Here is a 17,758-nt window from a genome sequence, read left to right as displayed (position 1 = left end):
AGGAGGTCAAGAGCAAATAGACAAAATCAGGAAGCGTATACCCATGTCTGCGTGTGAAGACTGAGGTGCACGGGAATAGAGTTAGACCTCCCAAAAAAAAGACACTGTATTTGAGTTCATGTTACGCTGCTATCATTCGGTGGTGTTGAGATGTCTGGCCCAATCCAGTCCTTGTTCATTTTTCTAAGAGTCAGCCTGTCAGCATTTTCAGTTGAAAGGCGGATGCGCCTATAGATTATAATTCCACCGGCGGCACTAAAAACCCGCTCTGACAAAATGCTAGTGTCAGGGCAGGCCAGGACCTCCAAGGCATAGAGTGACAGTTCATGCCACGTGTCCAGCTTGCATACCCAATAATTATAAGGCATAGCGGAATCAAGGAGGACGTTGGTACGGTTGGCAAGGTACTCCTTCACCATCTTCCGAAACGTTTCCTTCCTTGAGAGACTACCACGTGCATCAGGGCTTGTGCGATGCGAGGGTCTGAGAAAACTGTCCCAGAACTTTGAAAGTGTTCCTCTGCCTCTGCTCGATTGCATTTGTGTCTCTCTCGCCTTTACTCCTTGGTTGTCCAACAAACTGTGACCTCTGCCGCCAGCGTTGTCAGATGGGAATTTTTTAAATAATTCTGCAGCAAGGGCCTTCTCGTACTGCACCATTTTATTAGACCTGTGCTGCAAGGGAATAAGAGACAGAAAGTTCTCCTTGAAGTGTGGGTCTAGCAGTGTCACCAACCAATAATGACTGTCACCCAAAATTTGGACAACGCGAGGGACACGGAAAAGGCAGCGTAACATAAACTCAGCCATGGGTTAAAGACTAAAAAGAGGCAAGACTTCCGTGTCCTCACCAAGAGGACAACTGACCATGCTCTACTCCTCATCCTCCTCCTCCCTGTCCTCAAGCCATCCAAGCTGAACTGACAGTATGACAGTTGTGCAGGTAGTACCGTCTATAGCACAGGAAACTAGCTCCTGTTCTTCTTCATCCTCCTCCTCTTCCTCATTGTCACCCAATCCACATTGGGATGAGAAGAGGCTGGGCTGTGTGTAATCACCCTGTATGGTTCCTTGCTCCATCTAATCATTCTGCACCTGCAATGCATCCTCTTTAATTTTGAGCAGAGAGCGTTTGTTGTGTAAAAGCGCCAAAAGTTATAAATGTAGCATCGCTGTAAGCATACAAACCAGAAGATTAAGCTCCCTTATCAATTTTACCACATGTGGAAAGGCACAAAAAATAAAAAAACAATTCCTGAATTGTTGGTTTTTGTTTATTCTGCCTTCCAAAAATCAGAATAGAAAGCAATCAAACAATGTCAGGTGCCCAAAAATAGTACCAATAAAAAAGTCAATTTGTCCTGCAAAAAACAAGCTCTTATATGACTCTGTTTGCTAAATATAGAAAAATTATAGCTCTTAAAATATGGCGATGCAAAAACAATTTTTTGCAAAAAAAATGTATTTTTTAGTGTGTGAAAACAGCCAAGCATAAAAACCCAATATAAATCTGGTATCGCTGTAATAGCACCGACCAGAAGAATAAAGTTGTCAAATCACTTATACCACACGAGGAACAATGGAAAAAATAAATAAAACCAATTCTTCGCCCGCTGTTGACTTGTTCATTCTGCCTCCCAGAGATCGCAGTATGGCTCGGTTCACATTTATCCTGCCCTCTGCGCTGAGAGCTTACACCGAATTTTCCGTGTAAATCTCTGAAATACGTGATTCAGACGGAACCCCCCCACAGAATATTTCCTATAATGAGGCAGATGGAAACACTGTGAACGCTGTCTGGCCTGTGATCACACAGTGTCTCTTTTAATTAGGCGTCAATAAAAGTGTCATCAGCCACAGTTTCGTGAACCTCAGAAAAAATGACACTGCTGAACAGAGGACAGACGGATTCTAGTGTTACTCTGCCGCCTCATTATAGTGAATGGATTTTTTGCGGGTTTCATCTGAATTACGTCACTCAGAGATTTAAATGGAAACCCCGATATCAATGCTCAGCGTAGAGCACAGGATAAATAGGGACATTTTCCATAACATTTTGGATTACAATAAAAGCTTCGACTCAATCCACAAAAAAAGCATGTCACTACTCAGGTCCCTCATCTGTTATTGGAAAAAGAGGGGGCTCCCAAATACAAATGCCCACCTCCCTTTTGAGCCCTACAGTATGCCTAAACCGCAGTTGGAGTCCACATGTTTGGCATTTCTGTAGCGATGAGAGCCTGCCTAGTTTACGGGTTCATGTCTCCAGAAGCATGAGCTGGGCACAACATACTGGTCACTACAAAGTAGTGGACACTACAACGGCAGTTTACAATTTTCTCTCAGCAACATCCACTGCTGTTTTTTTCTGGAAAAGAACCATGGAGTCAAAATTGTCACTACACCTGTACATAAAATCGCAAAGGGGTTTAATTTCCAAAATGGGGTCATTGGAGGGACGATTCTGCTATTCTACCACTTTGGGGCTCTGTATATGGAGTATGCAAACTATTCAAGGAAAGTCTGCGCTCCAGGAGGCAGATAGTGCTCTTTCCCTCCCGAGTCTCAACATATGGCTAAGCAGAACTGTACAGCCGCATATGGGGTATTTCTACATTCAGCAGAAATTGTGGGACAAATTTTGGTGCAATTTTTACCCATTTCCCAGTGTGAAAATTTAAAATCTGGGGCTAAATCAAAATTTTGCTGGCAAAAATGTAATTATTTTTTTCTTCAATGCCCAATGGTATAAGATTCTGTGATCCACCCGTGGTGTCAATATGCTCACTGCACCCCTAGATTAATTAATTGAGAGGTGCAGTTTGTAAAATGGGGTATCGCCTGTTCTAGCACCTCAGGGGCTCTGCCAATGTCACATGGCACCCTCAAACCAGTCCAGCAAAATCTGAACTCCAATGTGGTGCTTCTTCCCTTCTGAGTATTGCACTGTGCATCAAAAGTAGTTTTCTACCACATATGGGGTATCGGCCTACATAGGAAGAATTGCACAACAAATTTTGGGGTTAATTTTCTCCTGCTGTCCTTGTGAAAATGAAAATATTTGAGGCTCAAAAAACATTTTTGTGGGAAAAATATTTTTTCAGTTTTACAGATCCACTTTGTAAAATTCTGTGAAGCACCTGTGGGTTCAAGGTGCTCACCACAAATCTAGATAAGTTTCCTGAGGTGTCTAGTTTCCAAAATAGTGTCATTTGTGGGGATTTCCACTGATTAGGCACATTAGGGGCTCTCCAAACGCGACATGGCATCCGCTTATTATAGTAAATTTTACACTCAAAAAATCAAATGGTGCTCCTTCCCTTCCGAGCACTGCCGTGCACCCATACAGTGGTTTTCCCCAAAATTTGGGGTTTTGGATTCCTCAGGAGAAATTGCACAACAAATGGCATGGGGCAATTTCTCCTGTTACCCTTATGAAAGTGCAAATTTGGGCTGAAAAACATTTTTGTGGGAAAAATGTGAACATCTTTGTTTTTACAGCTCAATGTTATAAACTTCTGTGAAGCACCTGTGGGTTGAAGGTGCTCACCACACATCTAGATAAGTTCCCTGAGGGGTCTTGTTTCCAAAATGGTGTCTCTTGTGGTGGGGTTTCTACTGTTTAGCTACATCAGGGACTCTCCAAACGCAACATGCCTGCCATGCACCCAAACAGTGGTTTTCCCTCACATATGGGGTGTCGGAGTGCTCAGGAAAAATTACACAACAAATTTTGGGGTTCATTTTCTCTTGCAAAAGTAACAAAATTTGGGTCTAAAGTAAAATTTTTGTGAAAAAAAGTTAAATGTTCATTGTTTTCCTTCACATTTTTAAAATTCCTGTGAAACACCTGAAGGGTTAATAAATTTCTTGAATGTAGTTTTGGGCACCTTGAGGGGGTGCAGTTTTTAAAATTGTGTCACTTTTGGGTATTTTCTGTCATAAAGGCCTTTAAAAGTCACTTCAAATGTGATGTGGTCCCTAAAAAATGGTTTTGTAAATTTTGTTGGAAAAATGAGAAATTGCTTGTCAACTTTTAACCCTTTTAACTTCCTAACAAAAAAAAAATGTTGTTCCAAAATTGTGCTGATGTAAAGTAGACATGTGAGAAATGTTATTTATTAACTCTTTTGTGTGACATATCTCTCTGATTTAAGGGCATGAAAATTCAAAATTTGAAAATTGCAAAATTTTCACAATTTTCTCCAAGTTTCTGATTTTTTCACAAATAAACACAAGTAATATCAAATAAATTTTACTACTATCATGAAGTACAATATGTTATGAAAAACGATCTCAGAATCAGTGGGATCCGTTGGAGAGTTCCAGAGTTATTACCTCATAAATAGACACTGCTCAGAATTGTAAAAATTGGCCTGGTCATTAACGTGTAAACAGCCTTCAGGGGTAAAGGGGTTATACAGTTGACTCAGATTTCACACTCTATAGAACACACCAGGGGTGTAGCTCCAATAGGTGTAGGGGTTGTAATTGCACTGCACTCAGGCCCTGAAACCTAGAGGGCCCAAAAAGTCAATTTGGCCTATATGAAAAAAACAATGCAATAATTGGGGGCCCTCGTTGGTGCTTTTGCATTGAGGTCCATGAGCTTCAAATTACATCACTGGAACACACTATATGCAAGGAAAACCTTTAGGGTATGTTCTCACTGTCCAGAGCCAGCTGCGGACCCCGACGCTGTGGAATAGCCGCCGGTGGCTTCCGCTCAATATGCAAATGAGTGGCGCCATTTATCTCTTTACCTGCGGACATTCCTCATAGAGGTTAGGTCTATGGGGAAAGCCCACTGCTGAGCCACAAGAGAAATTGACATGCTGCAGTCTGGAAAGACACGCCACATGTCAGTTTCTGCGGGTGAGCCGCAGATGCACGGAGATGCATAGTGGACTTGGGATTTCTACAAATCCCATCCACTATGCTGTAACATCTGTCCATAGTAGGTTTGATGCTGCATAACATGCAGCTTCAAACCCGCAGAGGCTCCTGACCATGTGCACATACCCTAACTCCCTAAATACACTGTCAGTGGCCTCTCACCCAGCCAAATCAACTGGCCTGGTTTGCACTGATAAGGGGCAAAAAACTGCAAACACTTTTCTTCAAATGGAGTTTCTGATTTGGTTTCTTATTCTAAGACATGTGGCAATGACCCCATTATTGTCTTTTAGGGTTGCTACCTCCAATATGTGGCACTAGAGATCCTGTCCTCTCCCTCTTGCAATAGGCTATATGCCAATTGAACACAGAATTATATTTGGCTTGCAGAAAATATTTTTACTGAATGCTGACTGAAAGCACCACTCCAGCGTTTTTTTTATTGCACTGCTGAAGTGGTGTTTTAAATATAATTCCCATGCCCCTTGTCTCATACACATCTGTCGCCGCCTTCATCCATTTCCAGAATCGTTCCCGTCGGTCTCCCGTGAAAAGTGACCTGCCGGCAGCTCCAGTGTTTTATTGATCATGCCGGAGGTCACTTTTCAATACATCTCTGTCTGAGCCTCATTCTGGCTCTCAGAGACTTGCATTGAGCTCTTGTGATGTAACTTCTGACTTTCAGCCAGTCAAAAGTTACGGGCACAAGACGGCACCGGGAGACCGGAGCGGCATCAGTAAAAGGTGAAGCTGCCGGAAGGCGAGTATAAGAATGGGGACAAGAGGTTTATATGAAAAGTGTCATTTTAGTGCTGAAAAAAAAAACACTGGAGTGTTGCTTTAAAAGCAGAATACTCTTCTACTTAACAGTAAAATGATTATCCAGCAATAAACTCTGAAATTATTTTGCCTCTAATTATTTAATTCTTGAAAAAAAGACACCAATCTATTTGCTCTTTAGCCTTACTCAGTACTGTATATTAGTAGGGTGTTCCCATAGTAACATGAACATGAGTAATGTAATTGATTAAAAGTCGTAACCTATCTGCTAATGAACCTGGGATAAGTAGAGATCTTCTTGAAAACTTAGAAGCAAATTTTATACAACTTTACGTTTGCTGTAATGAGTTTGTTTTTCAGTCCTCTTTTTTTTCCTAGTCAACAGCTAATAATTGGATTGGGGTAATTATTGTGCAGTTTCTCTTCTTCCTCAGCATTCCTCTGATGTTACATTTTAATGTGTTTCTGCTGAAGTCAATTCAATTTATCTGCAAGCAAAAGGCATGAAGCATTCCTGATATGCTTTGGATCTTTAAGAAAAAATAAAAAAATAAACTAAAAAACTCAATTTTCAAGTCTGATCTTTAATCAGAGTAGCATGAGAGAAACAATAAGCGAGTTTTGGATTCCCATTATTTACAGATAAAAAAACATATAATAACATAAACCAAATAATAAGACCAATGCAATAGTACCCCTCTGGTAAATTTGCTGACACTTTATTGTAGGGATTTTATTGCTACATGGATAAAATAATTGTGCAGGTACGAATATTGAAAAGTATAGATTTTTTTGTGTAATGTTTGCTCCAAGCTTCCGACTGTTTTATGTAGCATCATATATCACCAAATCCATTTTACAGCCTTATAAATCTGTGTTATAAAATGTGCATGAAGGACTATGCTTGATTTATAATAAAAAGAATAACCTTCTTGAAAAATTGGAACAAGCACTAAACCCTTCAAAAGTTCAGGATGTTCTGAAATTCTAAAAACTGTAAACTCAGATACTTTATAAGACAGACAGTATTCTGAACTCCTTGTTTTATCACATTTTATTTGTGGAGCCTATTGCTCTATTGCCATGCAAATATTAATAATTAAGAAAAAAAGACATATAAACTGTGTCATTTGAAATGTAATTTGACTATTATGTCTTCATTAAGTAAAACTTCATTTGTCGATTGTATCACGCTTACAACAGCCTGCGATACGGATTGTGTATAAGTGAAAATAGAGAGCAAATTAAACCATATAGAGGTCAGTTATTGGGAACCTTAGATTAAATTAAAGTTTCATATTTGCGTGATTCTGAACTGAAGTTCTTTTTTTTAATTAACATTGTGAATTATTTATCACAAAATATATTAAAATCCAACTTGTGTTCTCTTCTGTAATAAACATATTGTACTAAATACTGTACTGAAGCTGCAGGTTGGGGTTTTAAGAAAAATTCAAAAAAGGAAAAAATGTCACCAATGCCTAAGTGACCTTTTCCAGGCAAAACTCAAACTGTATTATACCTAATGCAAAATCTAAGGCGGTGGGGCATGACAAAATAAAGCAAAGTAAAAAAAAAACAGCAAAACATTTTTCTTACAGAATCCTTTAATTTTACTATTAGCATGCATTACACTAATGTGAATGGAGGGTGTAATATGCAATACCAGATGCAGTCACAGATAGATGCTGCCATGTTTTTTGTAATAAAGATACAAAAAAAGAGTCAAGTCATTATTATTCTTGAACCTATAAATTGGAGTCCCAGGGCAAGCAAACTCCCCCACCACATTTCTATTTACTATGCAAGACCTAAATAAGTTGTCCACTACTTTTTAAGATTCCCCCAATCTATTAACCCTTTAATTTTAAGACTTTTTGTAATTACCTTGTTGTGTCTTTATTGCCTGTGAGGGGCGCTATACTTGGCTGCTTACAGGCATCACATGACACCCGGCTGCAGCTGGCTCTGGCGTCCGCTGGTGTCACGTCAAGTTCCGGCTGCAGCTGGGCATGACTCAAAACAAAATTCATGAAGGCTGGATCACTCCATATGCCAGTCTTAATTAAGTAGTCACTAGAGTACGATATGCCAAATTCATTAAGAGGCACTAGCCACGTAACAAATTAGATGAATCTTATCAGTGGCTTGTGCCTTGCCAGAAATGTTACTCCAGTCAGGTACAAGAGTAATATTTTTTAGAGCCAATTTTTTGGGGCGAACAAGCCGGAACCCCGAACACGAACCCGAATTTGAAATGCCAAACAAATTCGCTCAACACTATTAGTGACGTGCATCCGTTGTGCCTCACCAAAAATGCTATGAATTTCAGGCCTAAAAATGCCGGCACTTTTGCAGAATTTGATAGGCAGGCATAGCTTTGCCCTATCCTAACCCTGCTTATACCCATCTCCACCCACTTTGTCTAGGTTGCTTCAAACTGGTGTGAAATATCTAAAAGTCCAATTCAACATTGCACAAACATTTTGCAACTTTTCAAAGCGTTTTTCATTAGTTTTCTGCCGTAAAAGCTTTGATGAATTGCCACCAAAATTTCTATGAAAAACATGCAGATTTCTCCACACATTTGTCATGGAGTTGTAAGTTCTGTAAAAGTCTTTGCAAAGTGGAATAAAGTTGTCCTTCCATCTTAGAGAGATGCAGATATCTAACTCTCCATACATTTTAACGCTTTGGTTATTGAGGTGTTCTGGTGTACTCTGTGGAGAGAGTGGAGTACATCCATACAATAAAAAATGGCACATCAAGTTCTTTTCTTTATATTCTTTATTCACATATTTCTCATGAATATACATTCAGAAATATTGATTTATAACCACCACTTTGAAAAACATCTTGGCTGCAATGCAGATTTCCTAGTTGCAGTCAGACTTTCCGTGTGGACTTCCATGCACCCATGAGCGCTGCAGTGAATTCCACAGGAGGGCAGAGACACTTCTCGACGATCAAGAACACACCTGCGGCGATGTTTTGGGGAACATGAGAAAGGGGCAGGTCATCCGAAACGTCGCTGCAGGTGAGTTATTAACCGTCGTGAAGTGTCTCTGCCCTCTTGTGTAATTTACCGAAGGTCTGAGTGCAACTTGGAAGCTTTTTGCAGCAGGCATCACATCCAAGATGTTTTTCACAGTGGTGATTATAAATTAAGATTTCTGAAAGTATTTTCATAAGAAATATATGGTTAAAAATAGCATATAGCAGTTGTCCCTTAAACTGCTAGCAAATCCATACAATAGAGAATGGCACATCAAGTTCTTTTCTTTATATTTTTTAAAGTGTGGGACTAGTATATTCAATAAGGCCATTTTTCTGTTTGAGAGAGTAGACTAAGCCACTACCGAAACATACCTCATAGAAACAAAAGGATCAGGTGTTTGAACTCAAAGTATCTTATCCTTTTGCCCAAAAACATCATCTGTCACTATAAACTTCACTTTAAATGGTCAGAAGTTCCTGTCGGTAGTGGTGGGTTAGGGTGATATTAATCTAAAGTGTGTGGAGGCCTTGAGGTTTTGCTATCATTATGAAGGGCAACTATTTTTCTGTCTTTCACGCATATTTTTATGTTGTTTCTAATATCGCTACAAAATCCACTATATTTTTATTCATTCTTTCCAAAAGAAAATTTATGACATTTGACCATCCAATCTTCTAAAGTATCCAAGCAACTGTTCTCAAACTTAATATTTAAATAAAACATTTCTACATGGGTAGTCACAAGACAAAAGTATAAGAGATTCACCAACTTTCAACCACAATCATTACTGTGACTGAAGGGCCCAAGTCAATTGTCAGGACTCGACAATGGCAATTTCTGTGCACCCAGCAGCAGCTATTCCCTTTGAGCCATTCAGCTCTTGAGACAATTACTTGCCATTTCAGCTACCAGTACCTGTTTTTCCTGATTGGCTCCATCCTGTTATTTCTTGATTGGACACCCTATTTAAGCCGGGCCTCTCACTTCCTTCGTTGCAAGGTTATTATGCTCCCAACCTTTAGTCTGGCGCTCTAACCTGCTACTCCATCATATTATACTGCTGTCCCATGTACTGACCTCTGGCTATCCACTGACTTTGGTACCTGCTGCTTCTCCATATTGTACCATGTTTCCAGTGTACTGACCTCTGGCTTCACACTGACTATGCTACCTGCCTGTGCTACGCCTAGTCGTCGCAATAACAAGACTCCAATCTAGATCCAGATCAATGTTCCTAAACAAAGCTGGCAATACTTACACATCCTCTCACCATCAATAAAAATGGGATAATCCAAAACAGTGCTCTTATCTACAGTATGTTTGGTCCCTTGCTCTTAGCAATGTTGGAACACTCATTGATGAGACTCATACATCAAACTTTTATTACTTTTATTGACTTTCATGTGAGTCTAGACAATCTAATGTGGTTTTATTGTTAATTGCTTGCGATAAGGATAGTGGAGACATGTCTAAAATGTTTCAGTGCTATTGGCAACTATGAAAATGCTATTTTGCAGTCTCCTGGCTATTAATGCCATCTTAATACAGAATAATATTTGTTCACACAGTGGCCATTATTGATTAACATTAGTGTTGAGCGAGCATGCTCGACACTGCTCGGTACTCGCCCGAGCATCTCACTACTCGGGATGTTCGGCGAGCAATGAGCATTTCCGGGTTACTCAGGCGGGAGCTTGTGTCTCCGCCCTGCATGTTTGGCGCTCTTTACAGAGCCAATGAACATGCAGGGAATGCCAGGCAGTCACTGTAATGCCACAGACATGTTGTTTGTGGGCATTACAGTGATTGGCTGGCCGCACAGCGTCACCTCGAGTATTTAAAACTGGGCGCCGCCATCTTGGACACACTCGCTCTAGATCAGACAGTGTAGGGTCAGTGCTGCAGAGCTAGGGAGAGATTTGTACTGTGAAATAGGTAGTGTAGGGTCTCTAAAGCCTGCAATATCAAACAAACAGTCCTTCTCAGGACTAATATCCTTCCCAGATACCAGGCAGGCTGTATAGGAGACGCAGTGGTTATACCAGCAAAGGCAGCATTTCAGTCCTGTGCGCTCCTGTTGGTCAAATTGCTAGACTTATCCCCTGGTCTCAGGGGCCAGGAAAAATCCTTTTTTTTTCATCTAAATCCTGTATTTTTTTTTTTCCTCAGTCAGACTGTACTGTCTTATTAACCTTTTGGTATTTCCCCCTCCCCCCCAAAAAATTGAGTATGTGTGACTGTTCAGACACCAATATATCTGTTTAAAAGAGTCTGGTGTAGGCCAGATAACTAGAACTGTGGTTTGGCAGTTCCATGGGTCAAATCTCTGTATTATCCTGTTTTGGGCATTTTTTTCCGTAAAAAAAAACAGTAATAGTGTCTCCCTGACTGTTCAGACACCAATATATCTGTTTAAAAGAGTCTGGTGTACGCCAGATTAAATTACAAAAATCGATAAATAATGTGGGTAGCCTAGAAACCTTTTTACAATAAATACCCATTAAAAATAACCTTTAATATTGACGTTTAAAACTATTAGGAATCTCACAATAAATACTAAGTAACAAGAAAAAGACCTAAAATATAGGCATGTGATCCGAACCTGTTTATATGAATCACCCCAATCTTAATATTCACCCTGTGATGGGGTTTTAAAAATCCATTAGTACAACCCAGGAACACCTAATAACAGAAGATTGGACGTATCCATACAGGATCACCATAGCACAATACATAAAGGGAATAGTACACTTTTATCCACAGAGCATAGAAAAGGACACTCTATAATAATAATGGGGCACCATAGATCCCCTAATTAAGTTGATACATCCACCTCACTAAGAGGAAATAATAATCCTAATTGGTATTTTAAAGGATATATCAACAGGACACAGCATATAAGGCCTCACAGGCCTCCCCAATTTGGGGGCATGACAGTATAAAGTGCATTGCAGATCCCCTTAAAGCAGCATTTTATCAGGGATAACTAACCCCCTGCAGTAATATTCCCCACAGGAATACCTATGTAGCCTTCACAATGAGCCCAGCCTTATTAAAAAATAAGACATATATAGACCTCCCCGGTATTTAAATCACTATTCATTAGTTCATGACATAATTTAAATCCAAAAACAATAGATGAGGAAACAACTTATCTTAATGACGTGGATCTCTGTTTCCCCATCAGGTAAAGGCTTCCAAGTGTTTATTCAGATCAGGGATGTTTAATTCTCTCTATATTTTCTCAATGCGTTTCCCCGTTCAGTCAAAGGTTCATCAGGAGAAAAGTGTTTGTTTCAGCATGATCAGCACTGATATGATGTCCTGCTGATAAAATGCAGTCTAAATCGAGTTGCTGCTCCTAACTTATATATCACATCATGTGTGATTCAACTAAGCTCTCTTCCCTGTTCACAGAAGTACTGAGCTATTGTCCATGTGTACCAGCTTGTCTCCAGAGGCTGTACTGAGCATGTTCAGTCAGAAGCATCCACTAGAGTCTGTGGAAACTGACTGAGCCTGTGTGGGGGCCATTTTGTTGGTTGGTTACATCCATTAGAGGCCGTGGATACTGACTGAGCATGTGTGGGTGCCATTTTGTTGGTTGGTAACATCCATTAGAGGCCATGGATACTGACTGAGCATGTGTGTGGGCCATTTTGTTGGTTGGTAACATCCACTACAGGCTGTGGATACTGGCTGAGCATGTGTGGGGGCCATTTTGTTGGTTGGTAGCATCCATTAGAGGCCGTGGATACTGACTGAGCATGCGTGGGGGCCATTTTGTTGGTTCGTAACATCCACTAGAGGCCATGGTACTGACTGAGCATGCGTGGGGGCCATTTTGTTGGTTGGTAACGGAGCAATACAGCCCCTAACATCGCATCCCCTGCAGGTAAAAATAGAAAATAAAATACACAGTGCGGGTGCGAGTGAGGCAACTACAGTAATGCCCCTTCATAAATATACATGTTCAATTTGGCCATGATCAATTACGGAGCCAGTGCACGCGCACTTATCCTGCCTCCATTAGGGATGCAATAAAATACGCCTAAGCCTATTTGCATGGCCAAATTCAACATGTATATTTATGAAGAGGAAGAACTAGAACTATGGTTTTGCAGTTCCACGGTTCAAATTTCTGTATTATCCTGCTTTTGGCATTTTTTCCGTAAAAAAAAACAGTGATAGTGTCTCCCTGACTGTTCAGACACAAATATATCTGTTTAAAAGAGTCTGGTGTAGGCCAGATAGCTACAACTGTGGTTTTGCAGTTCCACTGGTCAAATCTCTGTATTATCCTGCATTTGGCATTTTTTCCGTTAAAAAAAAAAACTGTAATAGTGTCTCCCTGACAGTTCAGACACCAATATATCTGTTTAAAAGAGTCTGGTGTAGGCCAGATAACTAGAACTGTGGTTTTGCAGTTCCACAATTCAAATCTCTGTATTATCCTGCTTTTGGCATTTTTTACATAAAAAAAAACATTAATAGTGTCTCCCTGACTGTTCAGACACAAACATATCTGTTTAAAAGAGCCTGGTGTAGGCCAGATAACTACGACTGTGGTTCTGCAGTTCCTTGGGTAAAATCTCTCTATTATCCTGCTTTTGGCATTTTTTCCATAAAAAAAACAGTAATAGTGTCTCCCTGACTGTTCAGACACAAATATATCTGTTTAAAAGAGTCTGGTGTAGGCCACATAACTATAACTGTGGTTTTGCAGTTCCATGGTTCAAACCTCTGTATTATCCTGATTTTGCCATTTTTTCCATAAAAAAAACAGTAATAATGTCTCCCTGACTGTTCAGACATAAATATATCTGTTAAAAAGCGTCTTGTGTAGGCCACATAGCTACAACTGTGGTTATGCAGTTCCACGGTTCAAATCTGTGTATTATCCTGTTCTTGGCATTTTTTCCATAAAGAAAAACAGTAATAGTGTCTCCCTGACTCTTCAAAAACAAATATATCTGTTTAAAAGAGTCTGGTGTAGGCCACATAACTATAACTGTGGTTTTGCAGTTCCACAGTTCAAATCTCTGTATTATCCTTCTTTTTGCCTTTTTTCCATAAAAAAATAAAAAAATTGATTGTCTTGCTCAGTGTTCAGACACAAATATATCTGTTTAAAAGATTCTGGTGTAGGCCAGAGAAATAGAATTGTGGTTTTCCTCTTCCACGGTTCTAATCTCCTTTTTATTACCCTTTTTCCATTGATTGTGCGAGTGTAAGCTATTTTACTTCATTTACAATGGGCAAGGCGCGTGGCAAGGACGTGGAACTGGACGTTCTGTTGATGGAGCATGTAGGGAATGGGGCCGTGGCCAAGGTGAAAATGGGCCACAACCATCAGCCACATCTTCTCGCTCCCACTTCTTGACCGAATTACTAGGGAAGCATACTACAACACAAGTATTGCAAACTGATCAGTGTGAACAGGTTATTAATTGGATAGCACATAATACTTCCAGTTACATGGGCACCACCACCTCCGGTCTGTCTTCCACACGGTCAAGTTTTAGTAGCTGTGAGTCTCGACCGCATACTCCTCCTCACCCTGATGCTCCTTCCTCCCACCATGCTGACTGGCGTCAGACTGCAACTGATCCCTCACTTGGACACTCTGAAGAGCAGTTGACTGGTCCATTTCCATATTTGTGCCCCTCGCCTGTTCCGCTTGAAGTGGTGGAAGAGGAGATCCCATGTAGCGATGCCCAAATATTTGAACAGCCACGGCCACAGGAAGTCGACACTGGCAATTTGTCACAAGAGGTGGACGATGACGAGACACAATTGCCATGAAGAGAGGAGGAGGATCCTGGTGCGCAAGTGGAAGAGGAGGAGGTGGTGGATGATCTAGCAACTGACCCAATGTGGCAGGAGGACACGCAGAGCGAGGCCAGCAGCACACAGGGTAGGGAGGCACAGTACCCCAACAGGCAGGAAGAAGCAGTGTGGTGGCCGCACACAGAAGACGGGCAACAGTTCCCCATAACACCAACACGAGGGATGTTGCCAGTACCACTGGTAGTTATTCCAGAGTCTGGAATTTTTTTCAAGACTCTGCTAATAAAGCCAAAAAGGCCATTTGTACCACCTGCCATGCCAGCATCAGCAGGGGTGACAAAACTACCAGCCTGACCACCACCAGCATGATCAGGCGCATGGCAGCAAAGCACCCGACTTTGTGGGGTGAACCACAGGATCCACGACCAGTGTCAGCGGATGTCACCATTGCTTCTTCCGCTGTTGTGCATGTAATAGAACCCCCTGTTGTGCGTGCAAGGCAATAACCTGTCCATACTGCATGCAGAGATGCCCCCTCCTCTCAGTCTTCACTTGTTATGGCAGTTTCTCAAGAAACAGCATCAACGTCCACGTCCACGTCCCACCGTAGCGTTCAATTGTCCATATCCCAGACCTTTGAATGAAAGCGGAAATTCACAGCAAACGCCCTAAAGGCCACAGTCCTAAATTTGCACGTTTCACAACTGCTTGCGTTGGAAATGCTGCCTTTTAAGCTGGTGGAGACAGAATCCTTCCGCAACCTTATGGTGGTGGCTGTCCCTGGGTACTCGGTCCCCAGCCGACGCTGTTTTGCCCGGTGTGCCATCCCCGCACTACACAAGCACGTGTCCCAAAACATCTGCCGTGCCCTCAACAGCACAGTTACTGGGAGAGTCCACCTGACATCGGACACGTGGACAAGTGCTTGTGGCCAGGGACGGTACATATCCCTGACAGCACACTGGTTAAACATAGTGGTAGCCGGAACCCAGTCGGACCTTGTGAGGGAACACATCCTCCCCACACAGAGGATTGTGGGCCCTATGTCAGTCAGAGTTGACCCCACAGTACACAGCTCCTGCGCATCCTCCTCCTCCTCATGTTCGGCCTCCATCTCAGATATCACCACATGAGTTAAAAGCTGGAAGCACTGCAGTACTGCCTCAGCCAAGCGGCAACAGGCTGTGTTGAAACTCATAAGCTTATGTGATAAACCTCACACTGCTTGTAAGTTGTGGACTGCTGTGAAAGAGCAGGCAGATCTGTGGCTGAGACCACTGATCCTACATCCAGGCATGGTCGTGTGTGACAATGGCGTAACCTGGTGGCGGCTCTGAGGCAAGATCACACATGTACCATGCCTGGCTCATGTGCTTAACCTCATGGTTCAGAGGTTTCTTAAATCGTACCCCGAGTTCCCAGACCTGCTCGTCAAAGTACGCCGCCTGTCAGCTCATTTTCACAAGTCGGCTACAGCTTCCGCCTACCTTGCTGTGTTGCAGCAGCGTTTGCAGCTTCCGGCACACAGACTGGTGTATGATGTCCTCACACGTTGGAACTGAACACTACACATGTTGAAAAGGATTTGTGAGCAGAAGAGAGCAGTTGTGGAGTACCAGCTGCAACAAGGCCTTCGATATTCAGGTCAGACTCCACACATAAGACCTCAGGAGTGGACCATGATGTCTGACATATGTACCATCCTGACAAACTTTGAGGAGTCCACCAAGATGGTGAGTGGCGATGACGCCATCATTAGCGTCAGCATCCCACTTGTCTGTCTTTTGCAACGCTCTCTGCAGAGAATTAAAGAGGAGGCATTGCAGCCAGAGTATGATGAGACGGATCAAGAAGCCATAATGGGTGATTTCACACAGCCCAGCCTCATCTCATCCAAACGTGCATTGGGGGACAATGAGGGAGAGGAGGAGGAGGAAGAACAGGAGCTGGTATCATGCGCTGTAGACTTTAGTACCTGTACAACTGTCATACAGTCGGTTCAGCGTGGGTGGCCTGAGGATAGGGGGGAGGAGGAGGAGGAGAGCATGGTCAGTCGTCATCTTGGTGAGGACACGGAATTCTTGCCCATTACCAGTCTGGCACGCATGGCTGACTTTATGTCATGCTGCCTTAACCGTGACTCTCGCGTTGTCAAAATGTTGGGTGACAGTCATTACTGGTTGGTGACACTTTTAGACCCCCGCTACAAGGAGAACTTTCACTTTCTTATTCCTGAGGTGGAGAGGTCTACAAAAATGTGGCAGTACCAGATAGCCCTTGCTGCAGAACTACTAAAAAAATTCACATCTGAACACGCTAGTGGCAGAGGTCACTGTTCGTTGAGCAACCAAGGCGTACAGGCGAGAGAGACGCAACTCCTATCCAACAGAGGCAGGGGAACACTGTCAATATTCTGGAACAGTTTTCTGAGACCCACCCAGCTTACAGGCACTGAGATGCGGGGTACTCTCACAAGGAGTGGAAAGTTTCAAAAAATGGTGAGGGAGTACCTTGCCGAAAATACCAGCATCCTCCGTGATTCCTCTGTGCCTTTTAATTACTGGGTATCCAAGCTGGACACTTGGAATGAACTCGTTCTGTACGCCTTGGAGGTTCTGGCATGCCCTACGGCTAGAGTGTTATCGGAGCGTGTTTTTAGTGCTGCTGGGAGAATTATAACTGATAAGCGCACTCGCCTGTCAACTGACAATGCTGACAAGCTGACCCTGATCAAAATGAAAAAGGGCTGGATTGGGCCTGACTTCTCATCACCACCAAATGACAGCAGAGTAACATTAAGTCAAATCCACTATGTTATTTCGGGTGGTGTATTCACATGCACCGCTTCACACCCACACATGAGTATACGCTTCCTCATTTCGGCTGTTTTTCGCTCTTCTCCTTATCCTCAGCCTCCACCACCACTATATCACCAAGGGTGACCGTGGTCTGTGTTGCCAGCATTGCAAGTTCCTCTATCCTAATTTTTCGCAGCTTTTGCTTTGAAAGCATAGGCAAAGACTATTGGAGACCCACTCCTTAATAATGGGAATAATGTTTATAATATGATGTACTGCATGGCTCTTGTAAGGGGCATTGCAAGTTCCTCCGTCGTAATTTTTGGCAGCTTTTTCTTGGAAGGCATAGGCAAAGACTATGGAAGACCCACTCCCCAGTAATGGGAATAATGTTTTTAACATGCTGTACTGCATGGCTTTTGTCAGGGGCATTAAAACCATCTTGTTAAGCTATTGTGACCTCCACCACTCTTCTAAGGGGCATTAAAACCATCTTG

This window comes from Phyllobates terribilis, unplaced genomic scaffold (genome assembly GCF_046119375.1).
Source record: "Phyllobates terribilis strain yellow unplaced genomic scaffold, ASM4611937v1 Scaffold_7__3_contigs__length_470593459, whole genome shotgun sequence".
Lineage (NCBI taxonomy): Eukaryota > Metazoa > Chordata > Amphibia > Anura > Dendrobatidae > Phyllobates > Phyllobates terribilis.
This window is presented reverse-complemented; position numbering follows the sequence as displayed.